The sequence below is a fragment of the Pelodiscus sinensis genome, chromosome 26, assembly GCF_052426305.1.
Source record: "Pelodiscus sinensis isolate ZL-2025 chromosome 26, ASM5242630v1, whole genome shotgun sequence".
Lineage (NCBI taxonomy): Eukaryota > Metazoa > Chordata > Testudines > Trionychidae > Pelodiscus > Pelodiscus sinensis.
In genome coordinates this window covers 22,362,703-22,380,415 of record NC_143077.1, presented here as the reverse complement: position 1 = coordinate 22,380,415, position 17,713 = coordinate 22,362,703, and the positions used below count along the sequence as shown (strand labels likewise).

Genomic DNA, 17,713 nt, shown 5'->3' with positions numbered 1-17,713 from the left:
AATCTTTCCTGTTTTTGATCTGTCCACAGGTGGTTAGTAAGTACTTTCCCTCTGAACAAGCCACAGATTTTATTGAGGCCATACTGGATGGTATGCTGTCTGCTAGCCCCTCCTGTGCCACAGCAGCCGGTCTGTGGATGAAGATCATCCTGAAGGAGTGTGGAGGTGCCATGCTGGATGAGGTAAAATAGAAGCTGGAGAGGTTTTTCTGGCTAACCTGCAGGCTTTCAGGTCTTTGCCATCATTTGCAGTGAACACAAGTCTTGCTGTTTCTCCCCCTGGGATTGGAAGTTAATTCCATCTGTGTTCCTATCCTGAGTCAGGCAATGGGGGAATCAACAGCAGAAGACAGAGATAATCTAACGGTACATCTGCACTAGCTTGTTAGTTCGAGCTCGGTAGGGTAATGAGGGCAAGCGGAGTTGCAAATGAAGCCCGAGATTTAAATATCCCGGGCTTCATTTGCATGTTCCCTGGCGCCACCATTTTTAAATCCCCCTTACTCCAAACTCCGTGCCCGCGGCTACATGCGGCATGGACTAGGTAGTTCAAATTAAAGATCCTAATTCGAACTACCATTACTCTTCATGGAATTAGGATCTTTAATTAGAACTACCTACTCCGTGCCGCGTGTAGCCGCGGGCACGGAGTTCGGATTAAGGAGGATTTTAAAATGGCAGCACCCGGGAACATGCAAATGAAGCCTGGGATATTTAAATCCTGGGCTTCATTTGCAACTCTGCTTGCCCTCATTACCCTACCTAGCTCGAACTAACGAGCTAGTGTAGCCGTACCCCAAGGGAAAAGGAAGATGCTTGATTATTTGTCTACCTTGTTGTCACAGTTTGCAGCCATGAAAGGCTTGGAAAAATTAGACTCCGAGTAAAATGCAAAAAGAGAATATCCGGCCCCAAGAGACAAGCTAAGTGAACTACATCTTAGGGCCTCAGATAATGAGGGGTCGCTAAAAATACCCCCAAATTACTAGTTTTTACTTGCCTCTTTGCCTATGTACAGATAGATAGATAGATAGATAGATAGATAGATAGATAGATAGATAGATAGATAGATAGATAGATAGATAGATAGATAGATAGATAGATAACTTTATTATTTCTATTTTCATTGTCCTTTCTGTTAGAATAATACATGTTTTTTTGGAAATGCAATGAGGCCTCTTTAACTTGACATAGCTTAGGGCCTCAGCATGTCTTAACCCGGTGTTGCAGCCAGGTATGGGCAGAGATATGCATAATGTTTGTGGGTTAAATCTATGCAGCCATGTCGAAATACTTGTTTTTTGAAGGGAGGATTTTCTACAAGAACAGCAAATTGCTAAACGACTAAATAAAGGTTTTGGCTCTGCAGAATGAATGGAGAGAATGGAAAAGGGACATTTTTTCTGGTTTTATTCTGTCCAGGTGCCAGATATCCTGAGTAGAATATATATTCATATGCCTACCATCAAGCAGGGTAGCTTGAGGCAGTTCCTGGTGGAGGCAGTGTCCATTCTAGCTCACCATCACCTAGAGGCAGTGATCTTCAGCCTCCTCATCAAACGTCTGCCGATGGACAGGTATATACTGCTCCTTACAGTGTTCATTTTGGTAACCATGGATCCCACAGCTTCACTGGAAGATGTAAAGCTTCATTTAAGCCACAGACAGTTTGAGATAATTCCTAAAGGTTAATAGCTTGGGTCTTTCTGCAGAAAGGTCCAAGACCATGTCAAGGTGGGTGCAGGGAGGAATTAAGTTTCATTCTGTTTCCATTAATTAATAGTTGCTTTGGCATCCTAAAGACTTCCCTTTACTGGCATCACTGGAGTGGACTTTTGCCTCTCCAGACCCCTGAACTAACATCACCCTGGAAATTGCCAGTGACTGTTCGTTTTCTGGTAGCATGAAAGCTTCAAATCCAAATTCCTGGCTGATTAGCAAGGATAGGGCACCAGGCTTTTGGTATCAGGAAGGGTATGGCTGCTGGAATGGAGTTGTCATTCTTGGTACTTAAAGACAGGGCGGTAAGCATATCTATCATTTCATTCAAACATCCCTAGCTGAATTATCAGTCATCTGTGCTGGAATCTAAGAACATGAGAACGGCTGTAGTGGGTCAGACCAAATGTCCATCTAGCCCAGGATCCTGTCTTCAGACAGTGGCCAATGCCAGGTGCCCCATAGGGAGTGAACAGAACATGCCCATTCTGGCAAATAGAGGCCAGGGAATGCCATTTGTGAAGAGGTCATGGGCTAGCCACAAATATTTGTTCTCATAGTTGTACATCCAGTTAGTAGGAAGATCATTTTTCTTTCTTCAACTTGTCTCCCAGGCCCTAGATCTTTGGGCATCATATGCTCATGATTCCATATCTACTGAGAAGTAGGAAAACAGGAACTGTGATTAGAGCTCTGTGTCCTTTCCTTCTGAAGTCTAGCATTAATGGTTATGGTGCAGTAAGGCTAGGGTTGTGTCTATACAGCACCCTAAACTTGAAATAAGATGCACAATTTGCACTCCGCAAATTGCGTATCATATTTTGCATAGCCTATTTTGAAATGTGGCGCATCTACACAGCACCAAATGTCGAAATAATGTGCTATTTCAAGCCATCCCTTATCCCTCATGCAACAAAGTTTATTGGGATGGCAAAATAGTGTGCCCATTATTTTGAAAAATATTTCAAAATAACAGGCTGCTTCTGTAAATGTGGGGTAGCTATTTCGGGATACCTCCAGGATCCCAAAATAGTCATGCACTGTAGAAATGTAACCTGAAATGTAACTTAACTTAGTTCTGTAACTAGAAACTCAATATGTAAAACATGAGGACCATATAAGGAGGACAGCACTCTGAACTTGCTCATCATAGGCAGGGCTTGACAAATAATACAATCTACTCATCCATGGCGTGTAGATTGTAACCTGGAAGAGCCGGGTTCGGGCGATCTGTGCATGCGCAGATCGCCGGACAGCACGGCTGGTGAGCCCTGATCATAGTCAAGGAGAAAATGTGTTCTTTACTTGAATATGATGCATATAGTCAGAGCCACAAAAGTCTCCAGGGGTCACATATAACTTATGTTAAATTGCAGTGACACCACTGAGCTGTGGAGATCTCTGGCGACAGATCCCTTGCTCGCCCCTCAAGTCCTGAAGGTCCTAATAGAAAGAATAAAGACTCCAACAAGCCAAGAAGGAAGCATGACCTCAGAGACAGAAACTGACCTGCATTTAGCAGCTGCTGAACCTCTCACAGTAAGTTAGACGACAGACATGTATTTCTCTGCCTTGTGACAAACATGCTGATGGAAAGCTAGATGAGTGGTATAATATTGTCATATGGGCACTTCTTTTCTGAAGTCCTGTTTCCTGGATTCCAGCTGTGCTTTCTGTGGAACAACAGATGGCAGATTTAGAGTATGTGGCTGAGTCACTTAATAATATCTGGCAATTAGAAAGTCTTTGAATCAGATTTCTTACAGTGCTTTGCAAATGTTTTGTGCAACTCATAACATGCCTTGATAGGTCGTACACATTTTTACAGATATGGGACGCTAAGGCACACATGGAGTGAATTGCTCTCAGTCATTCATCAAGTTAGTGACAGGAGTGAGAATTTAGTCCAGCAGGTATCAGAAGGGGAGAGAGTGTGATAGTGTTAGGAAGAGACCTCTTCTTTTACCATGCTCTCCTTTCAGGCAACATGTGCCATCTTTGAAGTGGTGTCAGCATTGCAGTTGAGCAAAACTGTGCAGGAGCTGTTCCCGGAGTTGTTCACTGTTCTTCTGCAGCAGATCAGCCAAACCCTAGGACAAAAGATGCCTTTGCCCAGGATGAGCAGCCGAAGGAGGTTATTTAGAAAAGGACAACAACTATGTGAGGGCAACCCTTGCAGGTAATTAGAAGAAAGGGAGCAAAACAAAGAGAATCCCAGTACATTTGTGTGACACTCCCCAGGAGTTCTCAGGGTTATGAGGCACCTTACCATCACCTGCTTTTAATATGAGAAAGTCTTGTTTGTGCTTGCTATAGGTCAGTTCCCTGAAACCACCAAGCTCTGGCAACACAAACACTACTATCTAGGCCTCCTCAGGCCTCAGTCTCTTTGTCCTCTCTTTGGGTATGTCTACACTACCCCGCTAGTTCGAACTAGCGGGGTAATGTATGCATACCGCACTTGCTAATGAAGCCCGGGATTTGAATTTCCCGGGCTTCATTAGCATAAGCGGGGAGCCGCCATTTTTAAATCCCCGCTGCTTCGAACCCCGTGTAGCGCGGCTACACGGGGCTCGAACTAGGTAGTTCGGACTAGGGTGCCTATTCCGAACTACCGGTACACCTCGTTTCACGAGGAGTAACGGTAGTTCGGAATAGGACCCTAGTCCGAACTACCTAGTTCGAGCCCCGTGTAGCCGCGCTACACGGGGTTCGAAGCAGCGGGGATTTAAAAATGGCGGCTCCCCGCTTATGCTAATGAAGCCCGGGAAATTCAAATCCCGGGCTTCATTAGCAAGTGCGGTATGCATACATTACCCCGCTAGTTCGAACTAGCGGGGTAGTGTAGACATACCCTTTCTGACTACAGCTTAGAGAATCTCTATCAATGGATTCTCCTCTAAGAGAAGTCTCCCTGCGAGTTACGTGCATCTCCCCACCAATCGGCTTTCCCCCATCTCTTAGTTTAAAAACTGCTCTACAGCCTTTTAAATGTTTAGTGCCAGTAGTCTGGTTCCACCCTGGTTTAGGTGGAGCCCATCCTTCCTGTATAGGCTCCCCCTCTCCCAAAAGTGTCCCCAGTTCTTGATAAATCCAAACCCCTCTTCCCTACACCATTGTCTCATCCACGCATTGAGACTCTGAAGCTTTGCCTGCCTACCTGGTCCTGCGCATGGAACTGGAAGCATTTCCAAGAATGCCACCATAGAGGTCCTGGATTTCAGTCTCTTTCCTAGCAACCTAAATTTGGCCTCCAGGACATCTCTCCTACCCTTCCCTATGTCATTGAGACCTACATGTACCACGACCACCGGCTCCTCCCCAGCACTACACATAAGTCTATCTAGATGCCTCTAGCATTTTGTCTCTTTTGCTCTCTGTTTCCCTCAAACACTCCTGTGGATGTCCCTTTAGGCAGATTCCTTATTAATGGGATAATAGGTTTGTTGATTCTATAGCCCCACTCTAGCCAGGCAATCAGGTACATTTCTATCCAGTTAGGCTTTCTCTGGGGAAGCTAATTAGTACTAGTAGTTACCAGAGTGCTGACCCCAAGTACAAGCTCTCAGCACCCTGTCACATCTCGCTGGACATAGGGCCCCAAAATATCCATTAGTGATCACTAATCTCTCTGTGTCCCAGCTTTTGGGGTCTGATTGTGAATTTTTTCCATATTACTGTACTGTGCTAGTGCCCATACACCTTGCAGATAGGAGAAAGTGACTGCAAAATATTGTCCATAGCAACACTAGTAATATGAGATGTATGAGACTGAAATACCTCCTGGAATTAAGTCCTTCCAAAAACAGTGGTCCCCAGGATACTGTCAATGGATGAACTGTCAATGAACAACAGACCTGACAAGTAACTGGGGTTTCCTGACTGCTTAGGCTGTGCCTTTCTATTGGTTACTACAGTTCTGTGCCTCTTTTCCCCCAGGCTTTCTACTGAAGCATTAGAGGCTGTGCTTCTCAAGGCTATGAATGAGAAGCTGATAAGAACTCTCTGGAAGCAGAAAACTTGGATGCTTCTTGAAAATCCGCAGACTCACCACGAGGGGGTGTGTTTGCTGGTGAGGTAAGAGATCTAGGAGACAGCACTTCATCCTCAGGGATCGGCAACAAATAGAGTGACTGACAGGGAACTTTCAGGTATAGCTTTGTGCGGGGTGCCCTGGGTGAGAAACACAGAGCTTCCATGTGTAGGTTTTAGAGTTGTATGGTCATAGCAGCTAAGCTATTGAAGTGCACAGTCTGCCCCATAAGTGGTTCCTTTTGTCTTCCAGGGTTCTGCAAAGATCTGGACTAATAACAGTGGAGATCATACAGAGCCTCCTCCCCTGGGTGAATTCCCCATCAGAAAACCAGCGAGTCACCAGCACAGCTTTCTTTGCTCAGGTATGAGCAGTTCCGCCATTAGGCTGTTATCTGTTGTTTACCTTTCTCTGAGGAATTGTACAGTTCAGTTCATAGGAATTCATTTTAGATAGTAGAATGTGTCCTTTATAAGGAAATCTCATAAGGAACTTCATTACACCTTTCTTAATCATTTTCTCTTTGTTATTTTTGGGGCCTATACTAGCCTAGCCTAGCTGCCTATTCTAGTTGCTGGTTAAGAGAGAGTGAGCAAGATACAGATAGGCTACGTCTACATTGGCAAGATTTTGCGCAAATAGGGTATGTCTACACTACAGCACTAATTCGAATTAACTTAATTCAAATTAGTTAATTTGAAATAAGCTAATTCGAATGAGTGCATTTAGACCTAAAAACTAATTCGAATTAGCATTTTGCTAATTCGAAATAGCATGTCCACATTGAGTGGACCCTGAACCGAAGTTAAGGCTGGCCAGAACCAGTGCTGTCAGGGCATCAGGTTAGGACTTAAGGTGTGGAGCTGCTTCCTCAGGCTAGCCGAGGGCTGTGCTTAAAAGGACCTGACCCCCACCCCGGACAGACAGTTCTCAGGATTCCCCGCTTGCATGTCTAACTCGATGGGGACATCAAAGCAGTCCTGTCTTGGAGTGCCCTGAATGCCCACACTCGGCACATTTCAGCACTCGACCATCAGCACGGCTGCACTTGCCGCAGGCTGCCATCCGGGGGAGGTCAATCAGGGGGCTATCAGGATCCAGGAGGCCCTACAGGAAAGCTTCCACCCCGAGGAGCCCGCAGAGCCACCCCAGTCCTCCCCATCGGGGGCTCGTGCCCCATTCCTCCCTCACCTCCTTCCACTTACCCTTCCCGAGCCCCCTCTTCCTGATGTAAAAAATAAAGGACACGTGTTCAAAAATAGAAACTCTCTTTATTTAACAAAACTGGGGGCGGAGGGGATTAACCTCTGGGGGACTGGGAAAAGGAGGTGGGAGAGGGGAAGAAAGAGGGTGGGAGAGGGGAGGTGGAAACCTGGGAGGAGGGAGCTGGAAGGGGGAAGCCAGGGGAAGAAGGAGGAGGGGAAGTATAAAACTATGGTACGCCATATCTTCAGAACTGTGTACAGATGTGGTCTTCTCACCTCAAAAAAGGTATGGCCTTGGAAAGGGTTCAGAAAAGGGCAAGTACAATGATTAGGGGTTTGGAACAGGTCCCATATGAAGAGAGGCTAAAGAGACTGGGACTTTTCAGCTTAGAAAAGAGGAGACTGAGGGGGGATATGATAGAGGTCTATAAAATCATGAGTGGTGTGGAGAGGGTGCATAAAGAAAAGTTCTTCATTAGTTCCCATAATATAAGGACTAGAGGACACCAAATGAAATGAATGGACATCAGGTTTAAAACTAATAAAAGAAAGTTCTTCTTCACACAAAGTTCTTCTTATAGTCAACCTGTGGAACTCCTTGCCACAGGAGGCTTTGAAGCCTAGAACTATAACAGAGTTTAAAGAGAAGTTAGATAAATTCATGGCGAAGCGGACAGGGGACTGCAGACAGGGGAGTTGAAGAGGGAGAGCAAAGCGACCCCACCGCCGAAGAGGCTACCCGGTGAGAGTACAAGCTGTGGTGTGAGTGTGTGTGTGTGCCTGACTGTTTGAATTTTACAGTTTGAAGTGTGAATTGAGTCTGATTCCAGGGAGTGCTAGCAGTTTCAGTTTCAGCTTCTGTGGCAGTTGGGACTGAGAGCCTGCCATTGTTCCCTTGATTGCCTCTGATTAGCCTCAGGCTCAGCCTTCCCCTGTGTGACTCAGAAGGGGGCAGGCCTGACCTAGGCAAGCAGGCTTTAAAAAGCCAGAGCAGTGCGACCAGGGGAGCGAAGCGGACAGGGGACTACAGACAGGGGAGTTGAAGAGGGAGTTGAGCAGAGGGAGTGACTGATGGTGATGAAGACCCGTAGCGCTTGTGCCAGTACTTCTCCTGTCTCCTCCACCTGTGCCTGTATCCAGACAGAGAACCTGAGCATGGATGCCTCTACCCAGGTCCTGGTGTGGTCTTGCTGTATTTGTGGCTTGCAATTCCCACTGAGTGATCTCCAGGCTGGGGGAAACAACCGTTGTGAAAGGTGCCTGCTGGTGGAATCTCTCAGGCAGCAGGTGGGAGAGCTACAGGAGGAGGTGGCCAGGCTGAGGAGCATTCGAAGCCATGAGGAATTCCTGGACAGTATTCCTGTGGAGTCCACGGAGGTCACTGTCCTAGGATGTGGGACTGTTGACCAGCCACTTATGGAGGAGGCAGTAGTGCAGGGTGAGCACTGGCAGCTGGTTACTTCCAGCAGCAGGCAGTGTTCCACCCCTGCTCCTAACCCTCCCACTGTGTTGTTACATAACCGTTACACTTTACTTTCAGCAGGAGACAAGGAGTCACCCCCCACAGTGGAGGAGACCAGGCCTTGCACCACCAAGGTTGAGCAGTCTCCTGCCACCACTGCGAGGAGGAAACGTAGAGTAGTGGTGGTTGGAGACTCTCTTCTGAGGGGAACGGAGGCACCCATCTGTCGCCCTGACAGCTCATCTCGAGAGGTATGCTGTCTGCCAGGGGCCCGTATCCGAGATGTTACGGAGGCATTGTCGAGGATTATCCGGCCCTCTGACTACTACCCCATGCTACTCATCCACGTGGGCACAAATGATACTGCCAGGTGTGACACTGAGCGGATCAAGTGTGACTACAGGGCTTTGGGAGTACGGGTGAAGGAGTTTGGAGCGCAGGTGGTATTCTCTTCTATCCTTCCTGTCAAAGGTAGGGGCCTGGGCAGAGAGAGGTGCATCCTGGAGGTGAATGCCTGGCTGCGACGATGGTGTCGCCAGGAGGGATTCGGCTTCCTTGATCACGGGGTGCTCTTCCAGGAAGGACTGCTTGGCGGAGATGGAGTTCACCTTTCCAGGAGCGGGAAGGCCTTGTTTGGACACAGACTGGCTAACCTTGTGAGGAGGGCTTTAAACTAGGTTTGTCGGGGGCAGGTGAGCAAAGCCCACAGGTAAGTGCTGAATGTGCGGGACTGGGAGATGGGTTGGAAATGGGGGGGACTACGGCCTATAATGGCAAGGAGAAAGGAGGGTCAGGGCACAACAGGGAGGCAAGATCAAATCAGTATCTTAGATGCCTATATACAAATGCAAGAAGTATGGGTAATAAGCAGGAAGAACTGGAATTGCTAACCAATAAATACAACTATGATATCATTGGTATTACAGAAACCTGGTGGGATGGGACGCATGATTGGAATATTGGTATGGAAGGGTACGGCTTGCTCAGGAAGGACAGACAGGGAAAAAAGGGAGGAGGGGTTGCCTTGTATATTAAAAATGTACACACTTGGACTGAAGTGGAGATGAACATAGGAGATAGCTGTGTAGAGAGTCTCTGGGTTAAGCTAAAAGGGGTAAAAAACGAGGGTGATATCATGCTAGGAGTCTACTACAGGCCACCTAGCCAGGTGGAAGAGGTGGATGAGGCCTTTTTTAAACAATTAACAAAACTATCCAAAGCCCAAGATTTGGTGGTGATGGGGGACTTCAACTATCCAGACATATGTTGGGAAACTAACACAGCGAGGCACAGGCTATCCAATAAGTTTCTGGACTGCATTGGAGACAACTTTCTGTTTCAGAAGGTTGAAAAAGCTACCAGAGGAGAAGCTGTTCTGGATTTGGTTTTAACAAATAGGGAGGAACTAGTTGAGAACTTGAAAGTGGAAGACAGTATAGGGGACAGTGATCACGAAATAATAGAGTTCATGATCTTAAGGAAAGGTAGAAGGGAGACCAGCACAATTGAGGTTATGGATTTCAGGAAGGCAGATTTTGATAAGCTCAGAGAACTTGTAGGTAAGGTCCCATGGGAAGCAAGACTGAAGGGAAAAACAACTGAGGAGGGTTGGAAGTATTTCAAAGGGACGTTGTTAAGGGCCCAAAAGCAAACAATTCCGCTGTGTAGGAAAGATAGAAAATATGGCAAAAGACCAGCTTGGCTTAACAAGGAGATCTTGCATGATCTCAAAATAAAAAAGGAGTCATATAAAAAATGGAAACTAGGACAACTAACAAAGGATGAATATAGGCAAGCAACACGGGAATGCAGGGGCAAGATTAGAAAGGCAAAGGCACAAAATGAGATCAAACTAGCTACAGGCATAAAGGGAAACAAGAAGACCTTTTATAAATACATTAAAAGCAAGAGGAAGACCAAGGACAGGGTAGGCCCACTGCTTAGCGAGGAGGGAGAAGCAGTAACAGGGAACTTGGAAATGGCGGAGATGCTCAATGACTTCTTTGTTTCGGTCTTCACCGAGAAGTCTGGAGGTGTGCCTAACGTAGTGAATACAAGCAGAGAGAGGGTAAGTTTAGAAGATAGGATACACAAAGAACAAGTTAAAAATCACTTAGGAAAGTTAGATGTCAGCAAGTCACCAGGTCCTGATGAAATGCATCCCAGGATACTCAAGGAGCTGATAGAGGAGGTATCTGAGCCTTTAGCTATGATCTTTGAAAAATCATGGCAGACAGGGGAGATTCCAGAAGACTGGAAAAGGGCAAATATTGTGCCCATCTATAAAAAGGGGAATAAGAACAACCCAGGAAATTATAGACCGGTCAGTTTAACGTCTGTCCCAGGGAAGATAATGGAGCAGGTAATTAAGGAAATCGTATGCAAACACTTGGAAAGTAATAAAGTGATAGGGAATAGCCAGCATGGGTTTGTGAAGAACAAGTCATGCCAAACTAATCTGATAGCTTTCTTTGAAAAGATAACGAGCCTTGTGGATAAGGGAGAAGCGGTGGATGTCATATACCTAGACTTTAGTAAGGCATTTGATACGGTCTCGCATGATATTCTTATTGATAAACTAGGCAAATATAACTTAGATAGGGCCACGATAAGGTGGGTGCATAATTGGCTGGATAACCGTAGTCAGAGAGTTGTTGTTAACGGTTCTAAATCCTGCTGGAAAGGGATAACAAGTGGAGTTCCTCAAGGGTCTGTTTTGGGACCCGTACTATTCAATATCTTCATCAATGATGTAGATATTGGGATAGAGAGTACTCTTATTAAGTTTGCAGATGATACCAAACTGGGTGGGGTTGCGACTTCTTTGGAGGATAGGGACATAATTCAAAATGACCTTAGCAAGTTAGAGAAATGGTCAGAGGTAAACAGGATGAGGTTTAATAAAGAGAAATGCAAAGTGCTCCACTTAGGAAGGAACAATCAGTTCCATACATACAAGATGGGAAGCGACTGTCTAGGAAGGAGCATGGCGGAAAGGGATCTAGGGGTCATAGTGGACCACAAGTTGAATATGAGTCAACAGTGTGATGCTGTTGCAAAAAAAGCAAATATGATTCTAGGTTGTATCAACAGGTGTGTTGTAAGCAAAACTTGTGAAGTCATTCTGCCGCTCTATTCTGCACTAGTTAGGCCTCAGCTGGAGTACTGTGTCCAGTTCTGGGCACCACATTTCAAGAAAGATGTGGAGAAATTGGAAAGGGTACAGAGAAGAGCGACAAGAATGATTAAAGGTCTAGAGAACATGACCTATGAAGCCAGGCTTCATGAACTGGGCTTGTTTAGTTTGGAAAAAAGAAGATTAAGGGGGGACATGATAGCGGTTTTCAAATATCTAAAAGGGTGTCACAAGGAGGAAGGCGAAAATTTGTTCCTCTTGGTTTCTGAGGACAGGACAAGGAGTAATGGGCTTAAAGTGCAGCAGGGGAAGTTTAGATTGGACATTAGGAAAAAATTCCTAACTGTCAGGGTGGTCAAATATTGGAATAAATTGCCAAGGGAGGTGGTGGAATCTCCCTCTCTGGAGATATTTAAGAACAGGTTAGATAGACATCTGTCAGGGATGGTGTAGACGGAGCTTGATCCTGCCTTGAGGGCGGGGGGCTGGACTCGATGACCTCTCGAGGTCCCTTCCAGTCCTATTATTCTATGATTCTATGATTCTATGGAGGTTGGGTCCGTGGAGTGCTATTAGCCAGGGGGTAGGAATGGTGTCTCTGGCCTCTGTTTGTGGAAGGCTGAAGATGGATGGCACGAGACAAATTGCTTGGTCATTGTCTTCGGTCCATCCCCTCCGGGGTACCTGGTGTTGGCCGCTGTTGGCAGACAGGCTACTGGACTAGATGGACCTTTGGTCTGACCCAGTACGGCCATTCTTATGTTCTTATGTACTAAGCGCAGGGCTCAGGGTCGGGGGTCTCACTGGAACAACTTGATTTTCATGCAAACCTGCTCCTGGGTTTGGATGTGGCCTTTGGTGGCCAGGCTGGCAGCTATCCTGCCCTAGACGGCTGCATTCCTGTGCCTAGTGTGGAGGTCGTGGACGCTGGAGGCCTCCCCCCAAACCTCGATAATGTCCACGATCTCTGCACTAGACCAGATGGGCGCCTGCCTCTTGTGGCCCTGGGCAGGCTCCTAGGAGCCGCCAGCCTGGTCCTGGGAAGAGGCGGAGGGCTGGGTGGCAGCGGGTGGCTGGCTCATGCCATGCCAGGTGCAGGGTCTGCTGGCTGGGTGCTGGCAGGCTTGCCACTGGCACAGGCACTGTAGCCAGACCATGCCCCTTTAAGGGCTCTGGGGCTGGGAGAGGGGCAGAAAAGTTTCCCTGGTTTGGCCCAGAGTGGCCATCAGGGCAACCTGATTAGGGTTAGCCTCCAACTAGTTCGAATTAAGTGGCTACACAGCCCTTAATTTGAACTACACAATTCGAACGAGGCGTTACTCCTCGTAGAATGAGGTTTACCTAGTTCGAATTAAGCGCTCCGCTAGTTCGATTTAAATTCGAACTAGCAGTTTGTATGTATAGCTGCTATTAAAGTTAATTCGAACTAACGGCTGTTAGTTCGAATTAACTTTGTACTGTAGACATACCCATACTTTTAACGCAAGAGTTTTTGCGTTAGAATATTTGCGCAAGAGAGCGTCTACACTGGCATGTGCTGTTGCGCTAAGAGGCGCTTTTCTGCAAAATCATCCGTGCCAGTGTAGACGCTCTCTTGCGCAAGAAAGCTCCGATGGCCATGTTAGCCATTGGGCTTTCTTGCACAAGAAATTAATGTGGCCTGTCTACACTGGCCTCTTGCGCAAGAACAGTTGCACAGGAGGGCTTTTTCCTGAGCGGGAGCATCATAGTTTTTGCGCAAGAAGCACTGATTTTATACATTAGAATGTCAGTGTTCTTGTGCAAGAACTCCCCGCCAGTGTAGACAGGCAGCTGCTTTTGCGCAAAATCATGCCAATGTAGATGTAGCCATAGAATTTGAATTACTAGACCTTTTCTGACAATTCCTAGGGCTAATACTGACCAACAGCTCCTGATTTTGGCCTAGCTCAGCAAATCTTCTAAATGAATCTAGTGTCCTAATACTATAAAATAAGCAACATACAAATACATTAACATCTATCTTAGATTCTCATGAATGTAGAATAATAGATTCATAGAACATTAGAACTGGAAGGGATCTTGAGAGGTCTTCGAGTCCAATCCCCAGCCATCACGGCAGGACCAAGCACAGTCTAGATCATCCCTGACAGGTGTTTGTCTAACCTGCTCTTAAATATTTCTAGTGATGCAAATTCCACAACCTCCTGAGGCAATTTATTGCAGGGTTTAACCACCCTGACAGGCAGGACGTTTTTCCTGCTGTCCAACCTAAACTTCCCTTGATGTAATTTAAGCTCATTGCTTCTTATCCTATCCTTAGAGGCCAAGGAGAACAATTTTTCTCCATCTTCCTTAAAACATCCTTTTAGAAACTTGTATTATCTGAGTACTTCAAAATGAGAATGTAGTATCTGAGTGCCTCAAAACTCTTTAAAAGTATGTATCCCTACAATACCCCTGTGAGGCAGGGAAACACTATTAGTCCCATTTTGCAAACAGGAAACTGATGCACAGAAGGCCTAAGTGACTTGCCCAACATCATCTAGGAAGTCTTTGAGGGTGCAGGAAATTGAACTGGAACCTCCTAAGTCCTAGGCTGCTAACTACTGGAGCATCCTCCCTCTCCACAGCCTTGCTATAACGTCTGTGTCATATTTCACATTTACGCTAAGTCGCTATTTTAGAGGCTCATCTGGTGGTTCTAGGAATCTGTTTGTGCCCCAAAATCTTTCTACACCCCACCTAGGAAAGGAGTCACAAACGTGGGTTTTCAAGGTCTGCCTAGAGAGGCCTCATGAAAGCTGCCAATCAGAGCCCAGCTGGCTCAGATATATGGAGCTACAGGGCTTTATTAGGTCAGTTCCTTTCAGGAAGTGGAGGGCCAAGAAAGGATGCTATTCTCTGGCCAAACCAATTCACAGGGGTTTATTTCAGGCAGCATTTTCTGAAGCTGAATTTGCAGAGAGAGAGTCCTTACGAGCCTTAAACATATAATTAGAGGGAGAAACTGAAAGTGGCCCCATAGGAAGAACCCAAGGAAAAAGTAGCAATAAACTGAAATGAAGCAATGACTCGCTGCTATTTCTAGGTTGGAACCAAGAGTAGTGGGCAGGCCCAGGTTCCCCAGTGGCATAAACCCGATGAAGGGGACAAGGCTTATGGAGAGGCTGAACAAAGAACAGAATATAAAGGGTCCAGAGTTGGGGCTGAAGACCCTAGTGAGGGCAACAAGACCTAAAAGGCATTTGTTTGGACTTTGGGACTTGGCCAGAGGGCTGAGCCATGGAAGACTCACTAAGATCGACTGGCAGGATGCACCTGGGAGAGAAAAGGACTGTGGTATCAAATGCAGTCACTGAGAGGCTTTCAAGGGATGAGCAATCACCCATTATAGTGCCGAAAAGGAAAAATCCATGTTTTTAACACAGTACTCATTCATATAGAATAATAAATTACAGTGTATTACGTGTCTCCTCAAATTATATTCGCTATCTTAATGAACATATTAGAGCTAATGGACATGTTGATTTTCTTTCAGCTAATGACTGATCCCATACTCAGGGAGAAGAAGATCCTTAAGTCTGTCTTACATATCTTAGAAGAAAGGTCACGTGACAATAACTGGATTGTCCGTCGAATGGCTGTAAGAGGCCTAGGCAATTTAGTCTATGGGGCACCTGAGAAGGTAAGATAGAATACTGAATACAATGCAGCATAACTAGAGAAACTAAAGGAAACAATTGCTCAGGATTTACAGAGGCCATGCACAATGCACTAGGCCAACTTCTGCTCTCTCATACCCCTGGAACCTCTTTGCAGTCAATACACAGCAGGTTTGTTCCCTTGGTAAGCTGGGCATAAGGAAACAATATGGACTTAATATGATCATATGTAAATGTATACTCCCAGGAATGAAGAGTGTAGGCTTTATTTCCAAGATGAGAGATTCTATTCCAGGAAACAGAGACACTAAAAAACTCAAATCATGATAGATAATCAGCTGAACGTAAGCGCCCAGTACAAAGCTGTGACCAAAAGAGCTGAGGTGATCCTCGGAGGCATAGACAGAGGGATTCTGAATAAGAATAAAGAAGTTATTTTACCTCTGCTTATGGCACTGGTGTGAGAACTGCTAGAATACTATGTCAGGATCATGCCTGCAATTCAAGAAGGATGCTGATAAATTGGAGAAGAGTCACAAGAATTTTCAAAGGGCTAGAAAATGTGCCTTTAGATTCAATGGGGGGGGGGGGGGGGAATGAAGCTAAACTAATTCAGACTGCTAGTAAGGCATACATTTTAATGGTAATTTTAATCATTGGAACCATTTACCAAGGGTTGTGGTGGGGTCTCTATCAGTAGCAACTTTAAAAACAAGATGGGCTGTTTTTCTAAAAGAGGTGCTCTAGTCAAACAGACATTATTTTGGGGAGGTTCTGTGTTGTGAAGGAGGTCAGACTGAATGATCACAATGGTCCCTTTTGGCCTTCAAATCTAAGTAATTAGAAATCTAATAGGATTACATAGGTGTAATATGGCACAGAGTTTGGCTTATTGTAGCTAGTACCTGATGTAAAATATAGCTATAGGTCACTAGGGGGCAGATGAAATTCCCACTGCTAATTGCTAAAAAAACATATTAGAAATGTGGTTAGTGGAAAGTGTTTTTTAATGTCATACGTCTGAACAGGTGAAAAAGTACAAGAAGTTTCTTCTGGAGGCACTGATCAGGACTTTAGAAGACACTTTCAGTTCTGAAGTCATTGTCGAAAGCATGAAGGCACTGGCCAAAGTCCTAAAGGAGCTGAAAGGGAAGGACATAGGTTCTTCCTTCAGAGACCTCACCACACAGATCCGGAAGTACTTCGATAATGTACGTGAACAGAAGCCTTCAACCCCAGTTCAGCTGACATTGATGAGGCTCCATTTACAATGCATGATGTGTCCTCACTGGGCATTGTTCATGTCAGAATGAAGTGATTTTAGGCCTTAGGGAAGAGATGTGTTTTATGGAGGAGCAGAGAATTAAGAAAATGAGGATGCCATCCCTGCTCCTTCAGTCTCACCCTTCTGTTCATCTTTATTTCCAATGAGAATGGCAAAGGAAGTATGAATACTAGATTAGGTAGCTGCATAACAAGGAAAATGAGCATACAGGGTGTAATAGACTGTTTTGGGCCTGCTCCATACGATTTTTATGTCAGATGGTTGAAATTATTCCATTTTGCAGAGAAGTTTGAGATTTCAAATTTTGGTTTTGTTCCTATTTGGGGGACACACCCCCCAGCCCAAATTTCAAAACTCTTTGTGAAACAGTAATACTATTCTCAACCCAGCTCTACTGGGAGCCTTGCCTGAGGGCAGTCTACTGGCAGACTATGCTGGAGACAGGGAACCTAGAAACACTGGGAATTAGAGGTGCCAGGGTGCACATTTCCTGGCTCCTTGTCAGCCTGCCAGACAGGCTGTTCTGAAGGTGAGGGCCAGGAAGCCCAAGATCCCAGTCAGCCTGCTAGATGGGTCACCAAGAAGCTGACCAAGTACCCCTACTTGGCTTCTGGAAGAATTTTGTCAAAATTGAACTGTCTTCAAAGTATTTTGATGAATCAACACATTTGGCCCAAACTTGATTAATTCCAGTTCTTCTAAACTTCTGTAGTTGGAATCACTCTACTCTAATGTAGAAGAGACAGCTGTGCTAGATACATGATGTGGTTATCTCTTCGTTACCAACCTGTGTGGCTTTCTTGGCTATAGGAGGACAACACTCTTCGTGCATTGGCCTTGGTCCTGTTTGGTATCCTGGCCGGCTCTGCAAAGAGAAAATGGAAGGACTATTTTGCCAAGCAGGTTAGACAGAGCTGGGTCACGCTTCTGCTGCACCTGCAAGATCCAAGCCCTGAGGTTTCAATGGTAAGAATGACAGTGACTTAATTACTAAGCAAAAAGAATCTTCCTCCTGATGCCAGGGGAGCTCTGCTATTCCTTCCTGCAGTGGAGACCTAAATTCTTCCCTCAGTTCATTGCCCTCCTTTTGAGTCAATCCCAGACAGGCTGGTCCTTAGCAGCCAGGGTTGTCTCACTGGAGTTCAGGATAGGTCATGGGTCTGATCCCAAGAGTTCATTCCTGCCTATCTCTGCACCCCACGTTCCTGCCTCCCCACAAAAGAGGAAAGA

The 17,713-nt window shown here is 45.7% G+C and overlaps 1 long non-coding RNA gene across 1 annotated transcript; it reads left to right on the top strand.

The window, feature by feature from the left end:
• Positions 1 to 1,299: 1,299 nt before the first annotated feature.
• On the top strand, positions 1,300 to 3,916 carry LOC149521589 (uncharacterized). The gene is made up of 3 exons (XR_016347874.1): positions 1,300 to 1,576; positions 3,095 to 3,257; positions 3,701 to 3,916. It is a non-coding gene; the product is annotated as an uncharacterized LOC149521589 (long non-coding RNA).
• Positions 3,917 to 17,713: the final 13,797 nt, after the last annotated feature.